At 37.1% G+C, this 6,000-nt stretch overlaps 1 protein-coding gene across 1 annotated transcript in view; it reads right to left on the reverse strand.

Moving 5' to 3' along the window:
* The window catches only part of Znf804a (zinc finger protein 804A), a 223,424-nt gene that overhangs the window by 7,944 nt on the left and 209,480 nt on the right, over window positions 1-6,000 (reverse strand). The window lies entirely within an intron of this gene.

Raw genomic sequence — 6,000 nt, forward strand, 5'->3', positions numbered from 1 at the left:
CTCCTATCCTTTCCATATCATACTAACTCCCCTTCTCTCATTATTCCCTGCACTCTGCTGAGGGTTTGGTTATGAGTCTTAGTGTCTGCTTTGAAACACTGCTAGGTAGAGTCTTTCAGATGCCTTTTGTGGTAGACTCCTGTCATAAGTTCAATGCACATCCCATTTGTCTTTCTAAATGAGGATTAATCACCTTCGCCTGTGTCCACTTTCTTGATTATCTTCTTTAGGTGTGTAGATTTCATTATGTTTATTACATCTTGTAGGTATATATAAGCGAGTATATAGCATGTTTGTCTTTCTCCTTCTGGGATACTTCACTCAGAATGATCTTTTCTAGATCCCACCATTTGCCTGCAAATTTCATGATTTCCTCTTTTTTGATTGCTGAGTAGTATTCTATTGTGTAAAAATACCACAATTTCTGTATCCATTCCTCCGTTGATGGACTTCTGGGTTGCTTCCAAGTTCTGGCTATTACAAATAAAGCTGCTACAAACATGGTTGAACAAATGTCCTTGTTGTGTACTTGAGCAAATTTTGGGTATATACCTAGGAGTGGTATAGCGAGGTCTTGAGGTAACACTACTCCTAGTTGTATGAGAAAGCGCCAGATTGACTTCCAAAGTGGTTGTACCAGTTTACATTCCCACCAGCAATGGAGGAGGGTTCCCCTTTCACCACAACCTCTTCAGCATGTGTTGTCACTTGAGTTTTTTATCTTGGCCATTCTGATGGGTGTAAGGTGAAATCTCAGGGTCGTTTTGATGAGGAGAATTGGAGTTAGCACTTCTTTGAAGGTCTGGTAGAATTCTGGGCTGAAACCATCTGGCCCAGGGCTTTTTTAGGAAGGGAGACTGTTGATGACTGCTTCAATTTCCTTGGGGGATATAGGGCTATTTGATCTTTCTATCTGACTTAATTTTGGTAGATGGCTTAATTTTGTTAGATGGACTTTATCAATAAAAATGCCATTTCTTTCAGATTTTCAAATTTTGTGGCGTATAGGCTTTTGTAGTATGACCCAATGACTGTTTGGATTTCCTCAGTGTCTGTAGTTATGTCCCCTTTTCATTTCTGATTTTGTTGATTTGGATAGTTTTTCTATGTCTTTTAGTTAGTTTGACTAAGGGTTTGTCGATCTTGTTGATTTTCTCAAAGAACCAGATCTTGGTTTCATTGATTCTTTGAATAGATTTATTTGTTTCTAATTGATTGATTTCAGCCCTGATTTTGATTATTTCCAGCCATCTGCTCCTCTTGGGTGTTTCTGCTTCTTTTTTTTCAGTTGGGCCATTGAGTTGCTTGTATGAGATATTACAAATTTCTTCTTGAAGGCACTTAGTACTATGAATTTTCCTCTAAACACTGCTTTCATTGTGTCCCATAAATTTGGGTATGTTGTACCTTCATTTTCATTAAATTCTAGAAAGTCTTTAATTTCTTTCTTTATTTCTTCCTTAACCCAGCTGTCATTGAGTAGCAAATTGTTCAGTTTCCATGTGTGTGAAGGCTTTTTTCTAATTCCATTGTTGTTGAGGTCCAGCTTTAGTCCATGGTGGTCAGATAGAATACAGGGGATTTTTTCAATCTTTCTGTATCTGTTGATGATTGTTTTGTGACCAACTGTATGGCTGTTTTGGAGAAGGTTTCAAGAGATGCTGAAAAGAAGGTATATTCTTTTGAGTTTGGGTGAAAAGACAAACTATAGACATCTGTTAGGTCCATTTGAATTAGGGCCTCTAAGTGGCTTTAATTTCCCTATTTGGCTTCTGTCTAGTTGATCTGTCCCTTGATGAGAGTGGGGTGTTGAAGTCTCCCACTATTAAAGTGTTGGGATCGATGTGTGACACAGGGGTCTTTTATGAGACTGTTTCTCCAACCAAGGACCATATATAGATATAACCTAGAACCCCTGCTCGGACATAGCCAATGGTAGCTCAGTAGCCAAGTGGGTACTCTAGTAAGGGGAACAGGGACTATTTTTTGAAAAGAATTCAATGGCTGGCTCTTTGACCTCTCCCCACCCCCCGGGAGAAGAGCAGCCTTTCTAGGCCACAGAGGAGGACATTGCAGCCAGTCCTGAAGATACCTGATAAGCTAAGGTCAGAATGAAGGGGAGGAGGACCTGGAAAGGGGCAGGAAGGACATGAGAGAAGGAGAGTGGGATTGGAAGGGAATGAGGGATGGGGCTATGGCTGGGATACAAAGTAAATAACCTGTGATTAATATTAAAAATAAAAATTATTAAAAATAAACAAAAGCAAAAAAGATTGCCCAGCAGCTGTGCATGGTGGTGCATAGTGGTAATCCCAGCACTCTGGCCAGCCTGCTCTACAAAGTGAGTCCAAGGCATCCAAGGCTACACGGGAAACCCTGTCTTGAAAAAAGTTTGCTCACACACTGACTAACAACCTTTTTTTTTCAAAATTCTATAAAATAATTAAATATTTTATACATATTTTATACACATGTCCATCACCAGATAGTTTTCTGAACATATTAATTCTGTAATCAAATTGATCAAGTAGTCCTTTTTTAACATTTTAATGCTTTCCAAACAGCTACACAAACCTTAGCTTTTTTCTTACAGTCCTTCAAATCATCTACAAGTTTGTATTTTATCACTGTTGAGTAGCATTTCTCTAAGTTTCAAATTTGATAACTAATAATGCTATATTGTAATGTTTAATGGGAAGGTTGAATCATTTTCAAACATATGTGTCTTTGGTGTTTCTCCATCTACCTCTGCTATTTCTTCTTAAAATTTATTAAGGAAACATACCTTGTTGAGTCTTAGAATGTTCACAAAGCTTTCCTTGAAGAAAACTGAAAATAAGTAAATAAGGTAGACTTGTCCAGAATGATTACTACACAATTGTGTAAAAATCAGAATTTCTTAGAACCTGCATATTCTATGATATAATACTCAAGCGTAGTGGTGTTGCTGTTTAAGCTTCCCAACCTTCAAGTCTGCCTGAGGTAGCTGTGGTGCATATATTCATTTACAGTTACCTAGGAGCCCTCTGTTTCACAAGTGCTATTCTGAGGACATGTTAAATATCTGTGACAATGAAGAAATTTTCTTTTTATTTTTCTATTGTGGTCAAGCGAGATGGATGTTGGCATGTATAAAAATGTTATTTGTATTGTATAGTAGATACTAAAGTCTAACTTGGCATGGATGAAACAAATAGCTATAGGGATATGGATAGAAAAGGAACTATTTCAAATACAGTGACGAGGAAGAGCACTTTTATTGTAAAACTCTGGTTTCGGGACAAATTCAGTGCCTTAAAGTACCTCACATTTACACGTTGTTAGCATGCCTGCCATTTCTTCAGTCAAACTGTTTTCATCTGGACACACAACTGGGAAAATCTCTCTTGGAGCCCTACAAATTAATTGATATAATTTGTATTCTTGTAACTGATAGGGCTAAAATAAAAAGCCTATAAATTTTCTAGAACCTTTTCACCTTTGCATTATAAGATGACAAATTCTTCAGGGTCAACAGTGATGACTCTCCATTTAGCTAAGATGGAGTCTTCTATGTTGTAACATACGAATCCGCCTCATGAATTTGATCAGTGAGAAGTCAATGATTCCATCACTAATCAAGAGTATTGTATGAGGCATGACTAAGTAGGAATCAACCTATGGTATTTTCACCATGAGATTTTTTAATCAGATTACAACATTAGAATAAAGATTGGTAGGGTGTGGGAACTAAACTGTAGAGATACTTCGTAAGTTAATAAGAAACACTTTGAAGCATATAGACCAGTTACAGAACAATCATGTCCAACCTCCAACCCATAGTTACTTGATCCGAAGTCTCAGTGTTGAAAATCTGTGGCTAACGCTGATGCTCCTTGGCTGTTAGTCCATGGGGAAGAGCGCCGACGTTCAGAGACGAACACTATGAATATAGCCAGCATGTTGCATGTGACACAGCTGCCATTTCTACGCAGATCACCGGGGCATCCTGAGGCATTCGAGGAGGATGTCGATGGTTGTGAATCTTCCCAGTGGGTCAAATAGCAAACAATGTGGAGAAGCAGATGAAGACCTGAACACTTCATGTCCTGAGTGAATATGTATTGCTTGGTGTGGGCACGATTATCTCATGGACAGACCCATGAATAAATTGCAAGTCTTTCTTCTTCTATCCCACGTGTGTCAAGTCTATGTTCTGAGAGAAATGCAAAAACTTCCCTTCTGGAAGTGTTGATAGTATTTATAAAAAAATGACCTTTGTTGGAACATAGTCAACAGACTGGGGCATGGTGAGCAATGCCTTGGGAAACTGTAAAAGAAGCTCCAGGAAAAAAAGCAGAGTTTTCTTTTCTTTTTTTTTTTTAACCTCAGGTGCATTTTATTCCCTGGAGTATTCTTGGATGTGTTTTAGTGCCTCCTATGACAAATATTTACATTAAATTCATGAGACATGTTTTTTCTTGTTGGGTGTCAGAACATAATTATAAAACCCGTCCCTGGGTACACTGCATTGCTTTCATGCTTTCTCGTATATAATCTACAGTATTTGCCAGGCAGTTATGTTATATCGGTTTATCCTGAGAAAGTTTGGGAAAGGGCTGGTCTGTCAATATTTAGTATGTCTTTACTGACTTTTATGTACATCTTTTCCTGAACTCAAAGAATTTTCATTGGATCATTGCTTTTTTTCTTTGTTATTTTCCTGTACATAAGTACCCTGAAACTGAAAGTCTACAGCTTTGGAATATGGTCTGCCCGATAATTTCCTGTCCTTAGATCCAAGGTCCAACACACAAGATCTTCAATGGTTGGCTGAAAAATTAATCATACATCATGGCTTTCTTCCCCTGGATGTGCATAGCCAGAAGATTGCTTCCCTACAGAGACTGATCCAACGAAGGCTGAGTCTGCCTCATTGGTTCAGCTGCACACCACAGACCCTGCATCTCTGTTGATCCAATGTAATGACCTCATTCTTGTTTGGCTGCATAGAATAATCCTGCCTCTGCTTAACTCTATATAAGAAACTCTCTGAGCTTATGAGGTACTTTTATTTCTCCAGCAGAGAGACAAATCCATACTCACATATTTTTTCCTGTGTCTTTGTTGTGCTTGTGTTTTATTCATTCCTTCAAAATTGCCAATCAGGTCCAAGTCCTTAAGGCCATGTAAAGGATGTGGCTATAACAAACCTGGGTTGTTTATTTTGCTTGAGAAAAGAAAAACTCAGGTCTAAAATTATATACTATTATATGAACTAAGAACAAAAGATCTACCATCTATCTATCTATCTATCTATCTATCTATCTATCTATCTATCTATCTATCTATCTATCATAGTTTATAAATTATATAGATAGATGTTAAATAGACAGATGATAGAGATAAATATCATCCTATTTAACACAGATTTTCACATGAAATGAGTATCCTAAGTTGATATTCTTGAAGTCCATTATAAATTGTTTACACACACTTCTGTTTCATTAATAGAATTCTAATTTAGTCCTCATTAACTAACTTGTCAGCAAAAGTCTATGAATTGAGAGAACCTATTTTCTTTCTTTTCTTTTCTTTCTTTCTTTCTTTCTTTCTTTCTTTCTTTCTTTCTTTCTTTTTCTTTCACTTTCGAAGATGGGAAAGTTTGTTCATCAAACTTGATGCTTTTTCACTATAGTATTTAATTGTGATTCTAACAGGACAGCCAGCAATATTTCATTGTTAGGCCATCCTTTTGGCAAAGAGCATAAGGAATTAAAAACAAGTCAGCCCCAAAAGTCATAATTAAACAGTAGTGACACTAATTATTTAATTTGAAAATAAACAGTCCAAACTGTCCCTCCATAGTTCTTTCAGCTGTATTTCTTCTTGAATGATATTTAAAGTTTTCTATAACATTTATCTTATGGGACATATTTCAAGTGACCTCCTCCTCCTCCTCCTCTTCCTTCTTTTCTTCTTCTTCTTCTTCTTCTTCTTCTTCTTCTTCTTCTTCTTCTT

Source organism: Psammomys obesus, unplaced genomic scaffold (assembly GCF_907164565.1).
Source record: "Psammomys obesus unplaced genomic scaffold, mPsaObe1.curated_primary_1811, whole genome shotgun sequence".
Classification (NCBI taxonomy): Eukaryota; Metazoa; Chordata; class Mammalia; order Rodentia; family Muridae; genus Psammomys; species Psammomys obesus.